The 22857-nt window shown below is 40.1% G+C and overlaps 1 protein-coding gene and 2 long non-coding RNA genes across 7 annotated transcripts in view; 2 read left to right on the plus strand and 1 right to left on the minus strand.

Moving 5' to 3' along the window:
* The window catches only part of LOC129752542 (contactin), a 110988-nt gene that overhangs the window by 44382 nt on the left and 43749 nt on the right, over positions 1-22857 (plus strand). The gene's annotated exons all lie outside the window — the stretch shown is intronic.
* Positions 4811-5767, minus strand: LOC129752664 (uncharacterized). Its single transcript, XR_008738899.1, has 3 exons — positions 5376-5767; positions 5196-5311; positions 4811-5127 (listed from the first exon to the last, which is right to left on the minus strand). It is a non-coding gene; the product is annotated as an uncharacterized LOC129752664 (long non-coding RNA).
* LOC129752637 (uncharacterized) lies at positions 7041-11936 on the plus strand. Its single transcript, XR_008738892.1, has 3 exons — positions 7041-7501; positions 7565-10239; positions 10352-11936. It is a non-coding gene; the product is annotated as an uncharacterized LOC129752637 (long non-coding RNA).

The following is a 22857-nucleotide window of genomic DNA, read 5'->3' on the forward strand; positions in this document are numbered from 1 at the left end:
CCATTTTGTGGCTTCGTCCGCAATATTTAATTTCGAGGGAACCCAGTTCCACTCATCGATGTTGGTCTTGGATAAGATTTCGCCCACACGAAATCCAACGTACTGTCGATATTTCCTTGGATCTGCTCGCAGCCAGGACAAGACTACAGAAGAATCCGTCCAAAGGAACCGTTTCGTCACCTTCAGCCGATGACTTTTCTCAATAGTTTCCATTAAACGAACACCTATGAGCGCACCATTCAGTTCGTTCCTGGGGATGGATTGAGGGCGTAGTGGAGTGACCTTTGTTTTGGCAGCAACGAATGAGCAGCGAGGATGTCCCCTGTCAACGATTCGGAAGAATGCCACACAAAAGTAAGCCAGCTCGCTGGCGTCAGCGAATATGTGGAGCTGGAGGGTATCGTAACTGCCGATTTCGTAATCGGGGAAGTAGCACCTGGGAATTCTTACTTGCTCCAAATTTGGTATCAGGGAAACCCAACGTTTCCAGTTGTCGAATTCGGTGTGACTGATCGGTTGATCCCATGAGATACCAGACCGCCAGATGTCCTGGATCAGGATTTTGCCGTGGATTGTGAAAGCAGCAATAATACCAATTGGATCGAAAAAACTCATCACCACTTGCAGAACTTGGCGCTTTGTGGGGATAGTAGTAGCTCGCAATAACTGTTGGAGATCGTCCCGAAACTGTATGGTAAAGGTGAACACATCCTGATCCGGCAACCACACTATGCCGAGGATCCGCTCAGCAACCGATGATCTGTCGGAGAACGTTTTTTCCTCCATTTTCGAGAGTCCTGTTCCGATTTTCTGAAGAACTTCCTCGGAATTCGATTTCCAAGAAGGGATTTCAAATCCGGCAGCGCTGTTGATGATGGCTACTTCTTTGGCGAGCTTTGCCGCCTCAGCGATGGTGTCCTTACTGTCAAGAAAGCAGTGATTGAAATCCTCACCAATTTTCTCATCAGAGGCATTCAAAATACACACTTTGAGGCCTCGCATAGCTATACAGGAGACGATACATATACATTCATTCAAACCTCCCCCCATGAGGAGGATCTGCTCTGAGAGACACTATCCGTTTGCTGCCCCGAACGAACTCTCTCAACGTTCGGTTGCTACATGATGCATGAAGAAGACGAGGCACACATACTCATTTACGTTGTTGAATTTGAATAACTCGAGCCGACCGCAAAGGTTGAGGCAACAACAAAAACAACCGAACTTATTGCGTTGCACGGCCCGCAACGTATGGTGAAAGAGGGGGGAAGAAAAAGAAATGAAAAAACTAGCTGCCTGCGTGCGGTTGCTGTGCAATAATAGCAATAGCAGAAAAACCTCACGCATTCGATCCAGGCACAAACGAGGAGACTCGGGTTTGCTCTGCCTTTTGAATTCGGTTCCCTCAAGGTTGTAACAGGAGATGAGTGAGAGCCATTCGTTTGGTTTTTTGGATTCGCTGCCTCGAATGTATATTGCTTCATGAAGGCGGCCATGTTGAGAGCGTATACATCATCGGTTTTGTCGTTTTCGCTGCCTCAAAGCAACCTTTGCTTCCGAGTAAAGCGTTGAGCGAGAGATGGTTGATCAACTCATGCTCAGCAAAATTCAATCACTGCAAGAAAGTCATCAACGTATGTACCGTCAACGATAGCGTGTGCTGCCTCCGGATAAACAGCGAAGTGTTCGGAGGCGTTCAGGTCCTTCACGTAGAGGGCGGAACATGGAGAGCAAGTTGCCCCAAAAGTAGCCACATTCATGACAAAAACTTCCGGGGGAGATTTTTCATCGATGCGCCACAGGAACCGTTGGGCCTGTCGGTCTTCCGCTCGGATCAAAAGTTGGTGGAACATTTGGCGGATGTCGCCAGCCACCGAAAACTGTCTTTCTCTAAAGCGAAACAGAACCGATAACAGAGGCTTCAGCAAGTCGGGGCCTTTAAGCAGCATGGAATTTAAGGAAGTGGTACCAACACGGACTGCCGCATCCCAGACCACTCTTACTTTATTTGGTTTTCGGGGGTGGCAAACTACACTTATCGGCAAATACCACACACGGTTCGGGTCCGATTCTCGTAGCTCTTGTTCCGTCGCTTTATGGGCATATCCACGTTCCTGATATTCCTCAATTTGCCGTATAACATTTGCCTTTAGAAGGGGATCTTTTTCGAGGCGTCGAGCTAGACATAACGAACGACGATCTGCCATGTGGAAACTGTTGGGAAATTTCACAAAGTCGTCTGCCCAAAGAAGTCCGGTTTCGAAACGTCCGGAAGGTGTTCTTTTTGTTGTCGCTTCGAGGATTTTACGTGCACGTTGATCTTCTTCGCATTCTGGTGGAGATGGTGGACAAATTCCCGAGGACTCAGAGAGAAAATAGTCCGTTACCTGCTGATGCATCAGCTCATCTTGTGTGCACTTGCAAACGTGAACCATCGTTTGAAAATTCGAGTCAGATACTCTTTGACCACCCTATATGACCCATCCTAAACGAGTCTTTGCGGCAACGAGATTTGCACCATTGCTTTCACGTTTGTTTAACGACAGCTTCAATCTGGCATTGTCCAATCCAATTAGAATTTGTGGTTTGGCTGCTTGGTAGCTTTTTACCGGTAACCCGCGAAGATGAGGGAAGCTTTTACAGAGCTCCTCGTAGTCCAAAGTCTGTTGGGGGAGGTCTAGTTTCGAAATAGTTCGAACGTTCGATAAAGGATATTCGTGACCGTTGTTTTCCTTTGCCACCGACAATTGAACGATTCGAGAACTTTCGTTGCGGGTAACACTGCTAGTCCATTGGAGACACAAATCGTGATCGTCACCTTCCAGGCCAAGTTTTTCTGCTATCTCGTCTTCTACCAAAGTTACATTCGAACCGTCGTCGAGAAATGCGTAGGCAGAAACGGACCTTCCGTTGCCATGAAGTGTAACAGGTACAATCTTGTACAAAGTAGAACCCCTTTTGTCACGATGGATGGAAACTGTTGCCGGTTCAAATTGACTAACGTGTAGGAGTTTGTGATGCGCTTCTGAGCAACCTCCAAGGCTTACCCAGGAACGATTTCTTTCACGCTTCCTTACGGAACCATCCACCACCAATTTCACAACAATTCGTGAACGGGCTACCACAAGTTAACCAGCAAGTACCTTCAAACGGACAACCGACACAGAACATTCCGCAATACCCTCCGGAATACGTCACTCATCAACCGTTTCCAAATTATGGACCAGTTCTTAGTGCCCAGCAGTTCGCGGCGCGGCAAGTAGTTTCGAAAGACCTACCGAAATTCGCCGGCGACCCGCTTGAATGGCCGATGTTCGAACATGCGTTTGAATCGACGACAGCAATGTGCGGGATCCAGCCCGACGAGAACCTTCGGTCGAAAAAGGTCGAAAAAGAAATAATAAATTGACTTACAAATTAGTCCCTTTTCTGATTCGACCAGCTAATCTGAGCGACACTGTATGGTTATCCTGGTTATCTGTTTCCGAAAATGTACTAAAGAATACAATAATAGCTTGGTTATTCTGATAATACTTCAAAACAGGGTTCTTTTGTGAACTTACTGGCAATACAACTAATTGATTTAATAAACTTTAAATTTACAAATTGATAGAGTTGTAGAAAACACGTTGGGTCACTTGCTACGGTTTTTTATGAGTCAATGTGGTTTCCAATTCTGTTTTATGATCTTCTTCTCCAAGTGATGACAATTCGCGGCATGTCAACGCGACAGATGATGATGAGCGCTTCTCACTCGTGACTTGCTGATCGGTCACAACAGTGTTGATCATTCGCCACCTGAGAAAAGAATTCTGATTAGTATCTTTTATGAAATATCTACATGTTAAATAGAAACTCACCCTAGATTTGATGTCTGGTTGCTAGAATATAGATGAAAATAAAAATAATTGAATTAATCTAACCAAAATTCGTAAAATAGTCTTACCTTGCATCAGCATACGAAAACAAACAGACTTCAATTTGACAACTCGATTGCTGATTTTCCAGCAAACTAGATCAATTGCTGGAAAGTCCAGCAATTTGGAAACCGATTGCTGATTTTTCAGCAAAAATGACAAGAACACAACCGAATGCTGAAAAATCCAGCAATTCGAAAACCGATTGCTGGTTTCCAGCAAAAATTTGGATTGCTGAACGTTTCCAGCAATTTTTTTTGCTGGAAATCGAGGCAAAAATTTACAGTGTGGATTATCTTCTTCGTCGTCTGAGTAATTGGGTGCTCCGTTTCCAAAAGTTTGTCCAATTCTGGTCTGTCTGAAAATTTATTTAAAAATAAATAGAATTTAAAAAAATATATCAATTGTAACTAATTACCTCTATCCATTAAGACCCACTGGACTACCAGCAGCTTAGATCAAATTCATAAGCTGTGTGGTGGAAAAAGTATAAGTTTTATAGCGATCTTTCATAATTGTAATCAAGGCTGCATTTAAACAAGGGAAATTTCACCACCAAATTCTCGAAACTGAAATTCAGAGCCATGTTTGATTTATTACAAGATTTAATGGTTTCGGATCCGGTAGAGTCAGGTGTCTGTAAAGGTACCTGCAAAACATTGAAATGAAATTATATTATGAACATACTCTGAAATCGGATCTTTACCTCAAATCAGCACACCCATCAAGTTCCTCGCATAGAAGTCACGACTGGAGACATGACAATCGGAAACAACGGCAAATTCTGGTTCAACTGGATCGGCTGAAAAATGTAAGAAAGTTGTTATAATAACTTTGAATATTGTTTACAAAAAAAAACAACTTGTTTTCAAGAAAACCTTATTTACATGAGATTTGCAATGTTGGTACCGTTGACTGACGTTGGCAATAACATTTTATTGCCTTTCTGCCAATAATTCATTTCAATGAACTTCAGGGTAAATCTCGGTTACCCTCTGGTGAAAATCCTGAACACGTAATCAACGTATCGCTACGTCGTTCACACCATGGCGATAAACATGCGTTGCCCCCACTTCCGGTAATAATCGAAACGAACCTCTTTTAACAGCACTTGTCTGTCCGTAGCGATGACTGTTTTGCTGCGGCAGCACCTCCACCTGAGCCTTCGACGATATGGTATCTGCCTTTGCTTCTGCTGGACTTTGACAAGCTGTATGGATTCAGAAATACAAATAAATAAATGTAAATGTTGTTTTTATACTAATTTCCATATGTTACCTGTCAAAGATCGCTCTTTGGAAGATGAAAAATCGCAGTGAACATCTCCATCCCTCTTCCATTTTACTAAGTGGGTCCGGATACGCAATCGTCGTCAGATCCTTCCAAATCAAAGCCTGTGTGCGGAAATATAAAAAAGTAATAAAATAATTTTGTCTTAACAAAAATACTCAAACTTACCTCCATTACTCGCGTTCTCGTTATCCTCTCAGGCAAGTTATTCGATAATTCGGTACCTACTGTCCAAATCCGCCGAATGGTGAGAAATACACTAGACCACTGGCTCTAATCGAAGTGCAAATTTTTTCTGGGCTCTGGTAGAAGCGAGTGACGTCTGCTGCTGGGAATTCGTTCAAATGGTCTTCTACTGGAAAGCGAGTAATGATGCGAGAGAATGCTTCCGGCGGATGTTAAATTTGATGGTGGAGCTGGTGTCGCTGGTGGTGGTACTATCAGTGACGGTTGTTGCCGCGATTGTGGCTCAGGAACTGGTTTGGAATTGACTGATGCTGCTGAGAAGCTTGACTGCTACTCAGTGAAATTCTCTGCATGTTACGCCGCGGTCGAGTTTGTCCCCGCTCTGCTTTACTTTGTCGAGCTGCAGGAGGGTTGGATTGGAAAATTAAAATTTTCGTTAAATAAAAAGCGTTTTTCATTTACCTTTTATCGCGTTGCGGTGGGCCTCGATGCGTTTATATTCTCAAATGCTGGTATGGCCACTAGTGAGTTTCCTGTGGCCAAATTTTTGGAATTTTCTGGAAATGTACACGAGCCCACAAGATTAAAGTAGCACGCCATTTTTTGTTTGTTGACAGTGAAGACACACTCAGATGCATCTTGACTTTTGTTTTGAGGATTATCCGCTCTTTCGAAGCTGCGCTGCTGCCATCTGGGGTAGTACGATGTAGCGTGAGCAACATTCTGGGTGAACGATTAATTATAGACAACTTTACATTGCTTCGAGTTAAGTTTTCATAAATCCAAATGATTTTGAAAAATAAAACACTCCTTTGAAAAATTGGAGTTTGTTTTAAAGTAAATTTAAATAAATTAGCCTGGTAGGAGAGTCAATTCTATCTGATAGTTCCATTTTAAAAAGTCAGTCGGTCAGAGAAAACTAACATGGGGCCGTTCAGATACCACCTGGACAACTTAGGGGGGAGGAGGGGTAATGAAAATGTCCACGGAGAGGGGGATAGGGGTTTGGGTAGTGTCCACGTGGACATACTTACTTTCAAAACATTTTCTAAAGGTGAATAAATATTAAGATGTTTTAATCAAAATCTTAAAATTGCAAAACTTTCCAGTTTAAGTTTAAGCAACTAGTAGCCACTTGAAAGCAAGCTATAAATATGAAAATTTTGAAATTAATAATAGTTATAATTATTACAAATTAGATTAAAAAACAACAATTTCAAATCTGTCCACGTGGACATACGGGAAGGGAGGCAGGGGTTTGCCAAATGTCCACGGAGGGGGTGGAGGGGGTCAAAAATCTCATTTTTTTGTCCATGTGGTATCTGAACGGCCCCTATGTGAATCAATCTTTTCGTCCATTTTCTTAACTTTAAATTTTTGCCAATAATCTATATTTTTTATAATATCTTCATATCAAACTTTATACGATTCTCGTTAGTCTATATAAAAGAACGATTTTCTCGTTGTTACTTTAAACTATAACTATTGGATTTGGTTTAGTTGTTACATTTAATAAATACGTTATATAAAAATTTAAATAGTTTCAGCCTAAGACAGTATAAAATATTAAGTTTTAATTTAAAATTTTCTACGGCTAGTGGTTGTATAAATATAATTTTCAATAAAATTTTCCAAAAAAAAAAATAAGATCATGAGGTCCGATAAAAATACAAAACATTTTATAACCCTTGAACGATGGCAATTGAAAAGCATTTAAGTAAACTTGAATTGTGTAGTAATCCAAGGATATTATTTTTTTTCATGTCAACCACCATCAAATATAAAAATCCGCTTTCCAGCTTTAAAATTATTACGCCTGATTGTATGCAGCTGCAGAAGGAAACCTAATAGAAAATAGCAAAAATTTATGTTTTTTTCGAATAAAAAATTCTACCTTACCAATTGTTGGGTCTTTCCCAAATTTTAAAGGAACCCCGCATACTAAAAAACTATAGCTTAAACAGTCTATACGAAACATCAACAGTTCTAGAAATAGTGATGGTCTCTGTGACAGTAGCTGAAATATTAAACTTTACTTCGACAACGTTAAAAACTAAGAATGAACGTTCGTGTGGATAAGTGATGGTATTTGGAAAGGTGAATGAATGGTATGCACGATTAACTTCAAATTTTCTTGAATCGTCTAAATTATCCCGAACCGTTACCCGTAGCGTTCATGTCTTCTGTCAAACCCACGTCAAAAAGGGCCGAAATGCGAATCAAAGATGCCAGATGATTTTGCAAGAAATCAGTACACATTTATTAAATCTTAAAAAAAAATTTATATAAATTTATATATAATATATAAGTAATTAATTAGAATAATGTTATTAATTAGAATAAAGTTATTAGGTAAGAATTATATTAAAAATGATTATTCCTCTTTCCGTTCCTAAAAGTAGTTTGAATGCTTACAGTTGAGTTGCCGCGACTATTGAGCCCCCTATAACCTTAACGGCCTTACTAACATATCATGATGAAATGAATACACGCGGCAAAATAAAACTTACGAAACCTTTAATAATTATATATACAGACCCCGTTCGTTTTTGGCAACATTCGATTTTGGCAACATTCGATTTTGGCAACATCCGATTTTGGCACATGTGCCAAAATCGAACGGTTTTTAGAAACAACATTTCAATTTAGTTTTCGTTATAACAGGACGAATTTAAATCAGACAAATACCACTAATACATTTTTGTGTTCTGAAATGGTGATAAAATGCAATGCAACAATAAAAACAAAAGTTTTTAAAAAAATTTATTAAGTACTAAAAAATGGCAAAAAGATGAAAAATTTAAAAAGTTAAAAAACAAATTCAAACAAATGACTGAAAATGACCAAAAACAACTAAAAAATGATGAAGAACGAAAAAAAAACAGCAAATATGACAAATGAAAACAAACATTATAAACAAAACAAGATAAGTGCAAAATGCATCAAAAACATACCTAAGGGTCCAGCATCAAAAACATGATGAAAAAAAATCAAAAATCACCAGAAATGGTCGGAAATTGACTAAAAATAAAGTTTTTGATAATAATATTAGTTATTTTGTTAAAATAACTGATAAAAAAGTGGAGAAAAAAAACCGTTCGATTTTGGCAACATTCGATTTTGGCAACACAAAATGTACGAGCGTGTTGCTAAAATCGAACGGGTCTGTATATGTTAAAAAAAAAGTATTCGATAACAATCTGCATTCAAATTTATGTGGGTAAAATTGACCTAAGTTTAAAGTTTTTTCAAAACTCCTGCGATTCTTTTGTTTTGTTTTTTTTTTTATTATTTTTGATATTTCTCGCGTGACGAGCAACCCCCATGCTTATTTTCCAAATTGCTCAGAAAACATCAATAAGTTCTTTGATCAAGAATGAACCCGCATGAATCAGTATCATAAAATGACCGTTCCTGTAATCTTTTTCCCCAGACACCCGAAAGATTACCCTAATAGTAACCAGATTATTAAAGAAAGATTATATGAATCGTTTTCGGAATCGTTTGGACACACTTTACGATACAGAGAACGGGTTGTTAAGTAGAGTTACGATTCAACAACGATTCAAAAAACATCGAACCGATTGGATCACACGTGTTATCTTTTTTTAATGATCCACCCATAAACCGATGACTATACGGTGTATCTTTAATTATTCATAATACGATTTAAAGAAAAAAAAAAATAAAATTCATGTTACTACAGTTCGTTTATCAAACATTTTATTAACACGCATTTGAATAAGTATAAATAACATAAACACTGTTACACTACACCAAAAATATAAGATTAATTAGCGGTTCCACTGGACAGCTGTTTACATTCCGGACCCGCTGAGATGAAGGTGGAAGAGTTGGAAGATGATGACCACTATGTATTGCACCGTTTCCCTGCTCCCATCATCCAGCGTTATAACTTCTGCCGTTTTCATTTTCAGAACTCCCGCTGCGATTTCTTTGTGCTCGTCCTAATCTAAAGCTGCCTTACAGCACAGCTTACAGCTCCTGGAAGAAAATATTTCCCAATAAGCGTGAATCTTTTAGTCCCTAATTTTGAGTAAGTTAAGTACTACTCACCATCACAGAGCTGACGCCGTCGCTTATCGTTCCGACTCTTCCACTTTTTTTCCAAACTTTGCCGGGAGATTTTTTTCCGATTCGCGCAACCACGTGTATTGACGTGACAGCAAAGAAATTGGGGTGTGTTGCAAAAATAATCAATTTATTTTTAAGACGATTAATTGTATCTTTCGAGAATAATTCTTTGTCATTTGGTTGCGTTGCAAAAATAATCATTCTGTTATCTGGAATATTAAACGTATCTTTCGGAAATAATATTTTATCCGTTCTAGCAAAGACACATCAAGCCAAGATGCAATATGAAACGTTACTATTACTGTAATCAGAACGGAATAATCCGAACGATTGAACGTATCATATTTCACTATGCGGGAATTATCTTAAGATATTACTGATTTAAATTTTGTCGTAAACTTTTTCCTAATCCTTTTTTTTCGAAAATTCAAAAATCGGCGAACCTGGCACCCCTGAAAGTTTTCCGTCCATCATTTGTTTAGTTCGCGGTTTTCGCTGTTCTCGTCGGGGATCTGGTAGTGAAAAACGGGAAAAAAAGCCTCGGGCGCCGTCTTGGTAGAACACCAAGGGGGAACGCCTACTTCCACCTTCTTTTCAACGCAAAAACGGCATTGGGAACCGGAAGGCGACTGAAACAGCTGCAACGTCCACCCCAACTCTACCGAGTGCGGCAATGAAGATGTCCGGCAAAATTTCAACATCGCGACTGCCCCGGCAGTACCAGAATTCACTGGATGGCTGTTTGTTACAGGTAGGTCACACAATTCATTATTCATCAAATATTTACCCAAAACATTGTGGCGAAAACGTTATTTCAATAAAAAGTAAATATTGAGAAACTTTTTTTTCCCTTTTCCTTCCAGGTTATTGCTGCTTGCTTTTTCCGGAGGATAAGATTTTGGGCCGGACGAACCGGACGAGACACACCAATCAAATGTCCAGAATTCCGGGGGTCTTTATTGACCAGACTGTCCTTTGAAATCATCAATTGCCGGAGAGAAGATTAAATGAAATTTTCATACCGAAATTCGCAGTAAGAATGGCGAATACTGTCCCATCTAACCAGGCATGGCAGCTAGTGCATCAATCGCCAGATTCATCCGGATCATTAACAAATGTAAGTTGACATCAATTTAATAAAGAAACTAAAATCCAATTCCGATAATAAATTATTTCAAAATCCGAAATCCCAATCAACATTTTAATGTGTGTGTGCCATCCGCGTACCTACGATTCCAAAAACCGTTTGCATTACGTTGGAAGACCGTTTCGTAAATCTTTGCATAACTGTTACTGTTAACGTTCAGTTACAAGAGTACTTTTTAGAATACTTTAACAATAACAGTTTCATGCTCTAAATACGTTTCCGTAAGCGATTTTTGGATTTTATCTTAACTGTTCGTAAAACAGTCGCCCCATACAATTGTTTTAACAGTTCTAAACAGTAACATAACTTAACGCCATATTCAACAGACCGTCGTTTTGGAATTCACAGTTAGTGGAATGTTTTTTACGATGTCAGATACCGTTTTCTAAAAGTTTTTTTACGCTGTTCCAAAGAGTTTTATAACTATTATAGTAACTGTTTGGTAACAGTATTTTTTTATTCGGGACGTTAATTGACTACTCTTTTAACAAACTGCAATTGAAAATGAGCATTTGGCTCGAGTTTTCATTCAAAAATATGTGAAATACTCAGAATAGTTTTTGGAGTAGTAAAAAATTGACCTTTTTTGATGTCGATTTGCGATGCTTCACGGTACATACAGATTTTCTCCTATAACTCACAATAATCTCGGAACCTTCTACTTCAAATCTGTATCCGTCATTTTCTGAAAATCCTAACCAAATCAAAGAAAATAATGATTTATTAGAAGCTAGTATTTCCACCCGTTTGTTTACATTTTCTTGCACACACACGAGCTGTCAAAAATTAGCTTCGAAATCGCGAATTACCCGTATCTTTGGAAAATAATTCTTAATCATTTCAAGCGAAGACGCACGAAAAATTTAAAATTTATTAAAAATTAGAAGATTACAGAACGATTACTCTTATAGTCACTATTCGTGTAATCAGATCAGAATAATTTTAAAGATTACGTGTATGATATTTGATTATGCGGGTATTTGTATGAAAGCATCTGTAATAAAATAATTTAGTTCCCTGAATCTTTTCTAATATTATTTTAAGTTAAGAAATTCAATACCCCAGTACGGGTTACAATGGTTCCATTGTTAACTGACGATAATTTATATCGTCCTCATTTGATAGGGGAATCATAAAGTAACGATACGTGTTATCATGAAATACGTTTTGAAACAGTAAAAAAAGGCAAAAAAATTGAATGGTTACTCTACTTAACGACCCGTTCACTGTATCGTAAAGTGCGTCCAAACGATTCCATTTCATGAAAAAATGATAAGCCTTATCTTACATTAATAATCCAAAACTATAGAGGTTATCTTTTGGGTGTCTTGGGAAGAAGATAATAGGAATAGTCACTGTATAATACTGATTTATGCGGGATACTCCTTTTCTTTAAAACAAATAAAATAACTTCTCCTAGAGAAATTGATATATCCCAACAAACATTTTTTGCTGAACAACCGCTGAAACATTATTTAGTTCTAATTTTAAATCAGCTATCTCGCTGAAAGAAGGCAACCAAAATTCAGGGAGAAGCTGCTGTTCAGCCCTTAAACATCGAGATATGGAGAAATTAATCAGCAAAGATGACATGAAACGTCAATTGACGGATCAACAGAAAAAAAACAAAAATAATGTTGACCGATGTATGTCCGATGTTTGCCAGCTACTTTTCCCCTCCCGTGTTTTTTTTTCATTCGAACTTGTCTCGAACTTTGAACCTACGACTTGTTGGTCTCATGCCGCAGAAAGCAGAACCAACCATGCATTCTGCGAAGGATCAAAGAAGTGTCGCTCTTAAGCGACCGAAATATCACTCAATCAAGGTCAATTTCATATGAAGAAATTGAAATTGCTTCGAGAATAAAATATAAATTTCCCGGCTAGGCCATTTTACCAAGCAAAGTGAGAAATTTCGAATCATTAGACTTTTTAATCGATAATTATTTTTATCCATTCGCTATCATGACATGAATAACAGAAAGTTTGTTATTGCTGAAAGGCGCTTTCGAAGCTACCCTTGTACAGCTGACGGCTGTCAAATTTGAATAATGTCAAAAATGGTTGGACAAAGGCTGAACGAGTTATTCTTCAACCAATCTTCCCCTACTTTCTATTGGCTGAAATATAACTTCCTTACACGCTGAAACAGCGCTGAAGTATTTCATTCTTCAGCCAGAATGCTGAAACAGCAATCAGCACCTTAACACAGCATACGATCAGAGAATTGGCGTTTTTAATCAGCCAAAATGTTTGTTGGGATGGATATTGTTTTAAATTTTTAAAACAAGAGTAGATTAGCTGAAAAATATTTGGAGTACTAGCTGCAAAAATGATTATTTATCATTTCCCTTCATCTTAAATTACTATAATCATGATTATACAGTTTAAAATATGTCGACTGGAAAAGAAACGCAGCTGCCAGATCAAAATCAGTTGCTTGGACTCACAATGAAAACTCCTAGAAAAATTTATAGCATCCTAACATCTGTAACCAAAGAAAACACTCAACTGCTGAGCACAGAACATTTATATCCAGAAAAAGGTAAATTTTACTTGTTCAATCTGTAACATGAGCAAGGATAACGATAAAATTAAATAATAAATATGATTCTAGAACAAATTTATCTTACATTAAAGTGCTTCTGAAATAAAATCTTTGGTGCTTATTCTGCGAGTCACGTGACGTGGATTTGTCGGGTCAACATGATTTGACGTCAGTGAAAGTCGCCGGCGCTGATAGCGATGAAAACTCCGGTTTGTGGATTCGGCAATAAAAATAATTGAATGGTTTTATGACGCTGTTAAAAATTTTAATTGAATATCACATACGAATTATTTCATAATCATGTAAACAAAAATAACTTCTAAAATTATTCTTTCGATTCCCTATAAATTGATGTACATAAATATTATTTTCTTTCCTATTCATAAAGTTTTTTCTCAGTGTAAATCGCATCCCGTTCGTCGCGTGCACTGTGAACGATCCTGAAAAATGTTCGCGCGATATTCATTTCAGGTTCATTCAAAAATCGCTCTGGATTTCTCGGCTGATATGGTTAGCTTGGCACGATGTAATCTCGCCGCAACTTCTTTGAGAACTTCTACGTGCTCTTCAAATGTATTCGAACATATGACGATATCGTCCAAGTAGTGGAAGACGTACGGCTCCATATCGGCAAATAAGTGGGTCATAACCCTTGCAAGTCCTTGGCTCGCCGTGCAGAGTCCAAAAGGAACCACCTTGAATTGAAAGTGTCCTCGGGAAGGTACAGTGAATGCCGTCAGTGGCCTTGATTTCACGTGAAGTGGCATTTGCCAAAATGCATCCTTCAAATCGATTGAAGATATGTATGAAAAACCTCCTAAATTGTTTATGATTGAAGAGATTTGTGGGATCGGGTAACCTTCGTTGACCATAATAGAATTCAGGTGCCTTGCATCCAGACAGACGCGGTAACTCCCGTTCTTCTTTTTGACCGCCACTAGAGGGTTGTTCCATGGCGAAAATACTGCCTCCTCGATCACATCCAGTGAGATCATCCTGTCTACTTCACGGTCACCTCCTCCAAAACATATTGGGACATTGGATAATACCGCTGCTTTCGTGGAGTAGTGTTGCCCACGTATATGCGGTGTTCATACAATTGAGTTCTTCCCAACTTCCCCTCCTCGGCTTTCGGGAATAGCTTGATTGTTTCATCTAATATTTGGCGTTGTTCCCGTGTCAGTTCCTTCATTGGTTCCGTCTCTGAATCTTCCTCATCCGTCAACATTGAGCAGCATACTGCCTTGACGCCAAACGTTTGCCAGAAGTTCATGCCCATGATGGCGCAATCTGGCAGGCTAGGCACCAGTAGGACAGGTAGTATTTCACTTCGATTATTATAAGATATTGGTAGACGAGTGAAGTGGTTTATTTTGTGTGGTGTTCCATCCGCTGTTTTGATCCCACCGTTCAGTGCTTCTTTTCGTAGTCCAAGCTCTTCCACAATCTGTGCTTTACTGCCACCTAACAAGGAACAGTTTGCGCCGCTGTCCAATAAAGCTGTGACTTTCTTTCCAAGAACGTCCAGAACGGCGTGCGGACGATTGTCATGTCCGGGATTGATAATAATAGAATTGATGTCTTGTAAATCGGGAAGTATTGAAGGTTGATAGCTGTATTGCGAAAAATCTGGCCCTCCATCTACCACCTCCTCGCTGCGGCGTTTTCCGCTTCGCTGTTACAAACAAGACAGCTGCGTAACGTGTAACCTTTCTGACCGCATCTGTAGCAAAAGAGAATTGCCTGTGCCTTCGTGCAATCCGGAAACCTATGCCCCTCCTCATCGCAGTTCCAGCAAAGCACTTGGCGGTACGCTGTATGCTGAACAGGATCTAGATCGTATATGTTGCTGCCTGCTTGCTGAAGCTGCTGGTTCTGGAGCTGTGGTTGATAGTGCTGTTGGAATTGCCGTTGAGGCTGCTGTTGTTGAAGCTGCTGCTGTTGAGGCTGCTGTCGCGGCGCCCATTTAGCTTGATGTTGCAATGGATGTTGTATTCGATAGTTCTCCGCTTGACTGCCTTGCCGATTCACCAAATTGTTCTGACCTGCCGAAGTTGTAGGCGGTTGCTGACGCTGTTCCGGTCGTTGTTGAGAGTGTTGCTGATGTAGTCCTGTGTTGAAACGATTCGATCTGCGCTCCAGTTGAAGCTTCATGGCACAAACTTGCTCGTACAGCTGGTTGAAGTCCCCTTGCAAACCGTTTGCATCTTCTGGATCCACTAGATCTGCTTCAGTTTGGATAGCTGACGTTGAAGCCGCACCTTGCTGGGCCTCGTTCTCCACCGCATATATTCTGTTGAAGCGTGGCTGTTGTATTGGAAGCCGATGCGATGGTGCTGAGTATGATGTGGCTCCGTACAACTGCTCGTCCGCCTCCACTGCTTGCAATCTCCCGAAACGCTGCTGCTGGTGTTGCTGAGGCCGACTTGTTGTTGCTGGTGTTGCGAAGTTCGGTTCTAGTAAGTGGTTGTGCGGAATTCGAATTCTGCGCTGCTGGTTCAGCAATAGCCTTGTTTCGTCGAAGTTGCTGCAAACGTTGACCAGGTCCATCAGTGTCTTTGGCTGAGCGCCTGTTACTATTGTTGCATAGTCCATGTTCATATTTTTCTTGACTATGAACAACTTCTCCTCTTCCGTAAGTGGTGGATCGATGAAGCGGAATAGTGTAGAGATGTCACGGAAGAACTTATCGAACGTTTCGTTGGCACCTTGAAAACGGAAGCTGGCTTCCAGCCTCAGGATCTGAGCATACCCGCTTGGCAGAAACTCCCGTCGAATTTCTTGCTTGAATGCTTGCCAGGAATACAGGCGACGTTGGGCAAGTGCTCTGGAGTACCAGTCGAGGGCGTCTTCAAGCAACAGGTGCTTTATGGAAGCCAGAAGTGTCTGATCGTCGATCCCCGCTGATCTGGCAAACGTCTCCACTCGGTCTAGGAAAATGTTGAGGGACGTGGTGTCCTTTTCGCCTCGGAACTTGAAAGGCCAATTGTGAATCGCCTTCTGCATCCGCCTGTCGTAGTTGCTACCACTTCGGTTTGTAAAGCTGTCGTTTAACTGCTGCTGCCTCCTTTGTCGTTGTTGAATGTCGAACCGCAGTTCGTCCAGAACGTTCACAGCAGCCAGACCAGCCGAACTACCCGACCTCCGGATGATTACTAAAGTTAAGTTAAGAAGACAACTGTGGTAGAAGTTTGCTTTGGTTTACGCTCCTCCCAAAAAGCTTTCGATAAAGTTGAAAAACTCACCTGGTGTATCGCTTGTTGTACCCATTTTGGCTGGTAGTCGCTGCAATCTGTCGCCCACCTGGAAAAAGCTATCGGACCTGCCGCAGGACTTGGATTTTACCGGATTTCGGTGCAGTATTCGACGAAAAATTTCTTATTCCGTTCTTATTCCATCGTAAACAAACGATTTCTGTCACCAGTCTATCGCAGCATTCTACCTCATTTGTTGAACCCGTTCCCGGTATCTGACACAGTCGGTTGTTTTTATTTTCGTGTGATACACTGCTGACAAAATTTGCGTATAAAGGCGTATATTACACAATGGAAAATGAAATAAATATTTTCTGCTTCATATGCGAAAATCTTGTTCAAGATTCAACCAAAGTGATTGAGTGCGTTCACTGTCATCGGTCAGTACATTTTCGCTGTAAAAAAATTGACGGAAATTGCATTGCGAAGACGAAAAAAATCCGTTTTTCTGTTCTCCGGAGTGCATTGACATGTTCACCCGTGTCACCCAAGCAGTGAATCGTGCCGATTCTGTTAGTGACGATATTCGCAAGCTGACGGAGTACGTTCGAGGGATCAAGGAGGACCAGTCATCAGTTCGCAGTGAAGTGCGGGACGAATTACTCAAGACCAGAGCAGTCGTTGATAGTTTGATGGAAACTAATAAGCACATTGAAGAATCTCAAGATTTTCTATCGAGCAAATTTGAAGAGCTCAGAGGGAATTTTAAAAGTATTGGAAAGGCAATCAAGGAAATGCAATACGATAATGAGAAGCTGAAGAACACGGTCAATGTATGGCAACAGAAGCATTACGACTTGGCTAGTAAAGTGGATAAATTAGAAACCGAATTGAATAAAGCCAACAGATCAGCATTGGAGAAAAATGCCATCGTGCTGGGACTACCGACGAGCGCGCAGGAGAATACAATGGATACAGTGAAAAAACTAGCAACTACAATCGGATGTCCACAGAAGGATGGTGATGTCACCGAGGCAAAAAGGTTATTGAGCAAAAATTCATCGATGAGAACTGCACCAATACTTGTTACGTTTGAGCGTGCACAAACCAAAGAGTTGCTTTTTCAAAAGAAACGTGAACACGGATTTCTGCAGGCATCGCAGATCGATGAGATTTATGCTGGATCATCGAACAAAGTGACAATTCGAGATGAATTGACTACTCTCAGGAAAGAATTGCTGTCGGAAGCTAAGAGCATGCAGAGTGAACTCGGCATAAAGTTTGTTTGGCCTGGACGAGATGGAAAAATCCTGTTCAAGCTCCATGAAGGGGCAAAAATTGAACAAATTGGGAACCGGAATGATATACGCATGCTTGCCAAATCGACGCAGAAGCGCTGTTTGAATCACTCACTCGATATGGAAACGTCAAACACCACACTCCCGGAAATGTCTTCACCGAAACGCGTTGCTGGGTTCAGAGAAATGTAAAAAATCGACATTGTTCCTATTTGTTCCTGTATAAAATTATAATAATGAATGATCCAAATAAAAATATATTACACGATTCGTTAAATTCTTTATATACTAATAACCGAAACAAAAACAATCGTCCCTTCTTAAGAGTTCTGCAACTTAACATCAGAGGCCTAAATGATCCAGATAAGTTGGATTCCTTAAAAATATTGTTAGAAGAATTCCCTGCGTCTATCGATGTCTTAGTTCTTGGTGAGACATGGTTGAAAAAGGAGAAAAAATACCTGGCCGCTGTTGATGGATATCGTAGCTTCCTTTCCTGTCGTCCAGATTCTAGCAGTGGTGGACTTTCTGTTCTTGTAAAAGAGTCCCTTATTGTCTCAGAGATCTAAAATTTACATATTGATGGCTTTCACTATATACACATACGTCTCGAACCAGGTTGCTTGCCAATCGACGTCCATGCAGTTTACCGACTTCCTTCTCAAAATGTACAGTTTTTTCTCGACAAACTTGATTCCGTATTTGCATCCTTGAAGTCAAATTCCCATTTTTTGGTGGTAGGTGACATGAACATTCCAGTCAATAAAACAAATTGCCCCGTAGTCGACCAATACGTAGATCTTCTAAGCTGTTACGGATGTCGAGTGTCGAATACGTTTATAACCCGTCCAGCAAGCTATAACATTCTCGATCACGTTGTTTGCCCAGATTCATTATTCGAACAAATGTTAAACGAAACAGTTCCACTCGATATTAGCGACCACAGCATGGTTTTGACCACCCTGAATTTAAAAAAAACGATAGTTCACCGCAAGTTAGAAAAAGTAGTGGTGCAACACGAAAAACTTAACGAAGCGTTCCGTGTGGCGTTTTATAACCTTCAAGCGAACAGCCCTGCCGAGAAACTACACAGCAAAAATAATTCGTGTAATTTTAGATCGGATACGATGCACGAAAACGGAACATCGTTTTTGATCTAAAATTCTATCACGGCGTGTAAATTTAGATCGAAAGCGATGCACGAAAATCGAACGGTTTATTATCGTGTAAAAATACACAGTGATGTAAAATTTTAGAATTCATTCTGGATATTTGCTATTTTTCGTATATATTCAGGTTTCAAATATTAAAAGCCTTATGAAAAATACAAAGATACAATCAATATTTTTATTGAACATTTATTTAGAAAAAAAAGCACTTACAGACAGTAAAATAATTTTTTTCACCACATAATGGGCAGCGCCGGAAGTTGCATAAACCGTTGACAAAGATGTCCACCCTGGTCAGTGTAACCAGTCGTATTGTTAGAAGGATTTCTGTTCCGGACAATCCGGATCCACGTCACTGTAAAAAAAAGAAAGAAAAACTTTTTAATTTCGACATATTCAGTTTTTTTTCCTTTATTTTACTTCATTTACCTTCATCCGTTCGGAATTCCATGGCATTTTCGGGCTTGCAAATCGTGCTCGTACGGTGCCTGTGTGGAGCTTCAAAGTTAGAACCTCTGCGATCTTACGGCAGTGGCTGGGACTTGTGTTCTCATTTTCGACAGACTTTCACTTTTTACTTTCACTATCATCACCTCGAAAGAAAACAGATAAATTTTAGCCACGAAATAAAGGAAAACAATGGATCCGTCATTATTTAGATCGTTTTTGATGTAAAATTATCTCCCAACGTTGCTTTCTAGATCAGACAGTGTAAATTTATTGCATAGAGTTTAATTTTACACTTTTTATTTTAAAGCGATGAAAAATATACCAAAAATAGTTTGAAATTACATCGTTTTTGCATTACCCTGGGGAAAAAATAGATGCCACACATTTTAGATTGCGTATACTTTTAGAAATTATTTGCTGTGTAGAAAAGCTCAGTACATTATATGGTCAACTAAAAGAAAAATACTCAAAAACGATATCTATCGAAGCCAAGGTCAAAGGATATTGCCCGTGGATGACGCTAAACGTGTGGAATCTGAGGCGAATGAAAGAAAAAGCTCTTGCACGTAGCAAAAAGTACCCTGCTAACGATGAACTCAAAAATACTTTGATGCTAGTATCGAAAAACCTCATTCGTGCCAAAACTGAGGCAAAGAAAATTTATTATCAGGAACTATTCCAAAACTCGAATCAGAAAGTTATGTGGAAAAACCTGAATCACTTGATAGGAGCGAATGAATCGAAAAGGGAGATGATAAAGTTAGATCTAAATGGATTGGTAACGGAGGAAGGAAAACCCGTAGCCAATGCATTCAATAACTATTTTTGTAACATTGGGGCTCAGCTCGCGGCCACAATCCCAAGAGATGTCCATAGTATTGAATATCGATACATCGGAAGCGGAAATAGTATCTATCTTCAACCAGCTACAGAACAAGAAGTTGTTCTGAAAATTAGCAAGCTTGATTCTTCTAAAAGTCCGGGACCAGATGGGATTCCAGCGCACTTTGTCAAAGCAAATCACATCCTTCTGGCTCCTTTGTTAAAGGATATTTTCAACGACTGCATACAGAACGGTGTATTTCCAGAGTTCCTGAAAATGGCACGATTTTTACCGATTTTTAAAGCAGGAAATAAAACGGATCGTAGTAACTATCGACCAATTTCAATACTATCGGTCTTTAGTAAGATCCTAGAACAGCTTATAGCAGATCGTGTCACGCAATTTCTAAATCACCATAACCTACTGTATAGCTATCAATATGGATTTCGAGAAGGATCGAGTACTCAAACAGCAGCAACCGAGTTAGTTGATGCCATTCACAATGCTCTGGATAATCGCAAGTTTATGGGCGTGCTATTCTTGGACCTGAAAAAGGCTTTTGACACCATCGATCACTCAATTCTCCTTCGAAAACTGGATGCTCATGGAATCAGGGGTAACGCGAACTCTCTACTTGCTAGTTACCTTGCTAACAGGAGGCAATACGTCCAAGTCAATCAAGCAACAAGTGATCTAGGAGAACTTCCAGTTGGGGTTCCTCAAGGAAGCAACCTAGGGCCTCTCCTGTTTATCATCTATCTTAACGATTTACATGAGTTAAATTTGTATGGTAAACCCAGACTGTTTGCTGACGATACATCGTTATCATACGAACACGCCGACGTTACGACAATAGCTTCCCAGACGTCAACTGATTTGGAAAAGCTGAAAGCATTTTTCGACGCCAATCTCCTCTCGCTGAACCTAGATAAAACCAAATATATGATCTTCAGATCAACGAATCGCCTGTCTGCGGGCCACTCTAAGTTAAAACTTGATCAAACCACGATTGAACAAGTTAAAACGTTTAAGTATTTGGGTCTTAACTTCGACGAGCGTATAAGATGGAACGTGCACGTAAATGGCCTTCGAAAAGAATTAAGTGCAATACACAGTATCATCTGGAAAATATCGAGGTTCGTACCAACCAAACAGTTAACTTGTTTATACCATGCTTTTGTGCAAGCCAAGTAGCAATACATGGTTTCGATTTGGGGATCAGCTAGGAAAAGTGACATCAAACCACTTCAAACTATGCAGAACCGTTGCCTGAAAGCTGTGTACAAACGACCCAAACTGTACTCTACCCACAGCCTGTTTCAAGAAGCCTCGCAGTCGATACTACCAATAGCCGCATTAAAGGAGCTCCAAAGCGTCATTCAGATCCACAACAAGCTACATAATCCGCTTTTCCACCATAACCAACCAATTCAGTATTTGAGGCACAGGTTTGTTTGTTTATTCAATCAACGGACCAAGTATAGGTCCAAATGACGACTTAAAGTTAAAGTTACATAAAATTTGCATCTAATTAATGATTTCTTGATAATCTTAAAACACTTCTTCGAAAAACATTCCGCGAATCGTCGAAGTCGAAGAGTTCGGAAAAGCGGTTGAACGTTTTCATCACACCGATGAATGCACTATTGGCTCCATAGTTGTTCAATCGAATGGGAACATACAGTTGAAGGTCCTGGTTTCTCAGTCCATGAGGTCTCACACTAAGAGGAATAGCTTCTAGTAGCGTAGGACAATCGATACGCGATGTCAGTAGATCGGCGACAAAAGAAGCTCGTGTTGCATTTCTTCGGGCTTGAAGAGTATCCATGTCTATAAGACGACATCGATGTTCGTAGCTTGGCATGTGGAACGGGTCTTGCCAGTTAAGGTGTCTGAGGGCATAACGCAAAAAGCGCCTCTGGATGGCCTCGAGCCGCTCATTACCGTTCTGGTAGTAAGGACACCAGACAGCTGAGGCGTATTCGAGGATGGATCGAACTATGCTGCAATACAGGCTCTTCAGGCAATACACGTCCTTGAATTCCTTGGCCACTCGGAATAAAAATCCGAGGCTTCTAGAAGCTTTATCGACGACGTAGTTCGTATGTGTTTTGAATTCCAGCTTACGGTCGAGTATTACGCCCAAATCATTGATGTGGTCCACCCGCGCAATGGACTCATCTCCTAAGAAGTACTCCGCGCAAAAAGGCTGCCGTCTTCGTGAGAAACTGATGACTGCACATTTACTGCGATTCAAAGGCAGGCAGTTGATGTCGCACCACTTTGCGAAAAGATTAAACTGGTTTTGCAGAAAATCAATGTCGTCCTGACCGTTTATGGCGTAAAACAGTTTAAGATCGTCAGCATAACAAAGTTTCGGGCCGTTAAGGAGTGTGAGCACATCGTTAAAATAGATTAAGAAGATAATCGGTCCTAAGTGACTACCTTGGGGCACACCAGAGGAAGCAGAGAACTGGCTGGAGAAAGTGTCTCCAGTGCGAACTGTCAATTTACGTCCAGTTAAGTAACTGCGGAACCAGCCAAGTAAAGGTCCGCAAAATCCTAAGCGCCCAAGCTTACCAATGGTGATATCGTGGTTCACCTTATCAAACGCTGCTGACAAATCGGTATAAATGGCGTCAGTTTGAGACTTAGCAGCAAAACTTTCGTGTACATAGGAGGTGAATGTCAACAGGTTAGTTGTCGTAGAGCGTTTGGGCATAAAACCGTGCTGATCGAT

This window comes from Uranotaenia lowii, chromosome 1 (assembly GCF_029784155.1).
Source record: "Uranotaenia lowii strain MFRU-FL chromosome 1, ASM2978415v1, whole genome shotgun sequence".
In the NCBI taxonomy this organism is placed as follows: domain Eukaryota; kingdom Metazoa; phylum Arthropoda; class Insecta; order Diptera; family Culicidae; genus Uranotaenia; species Uranotaenia lowii.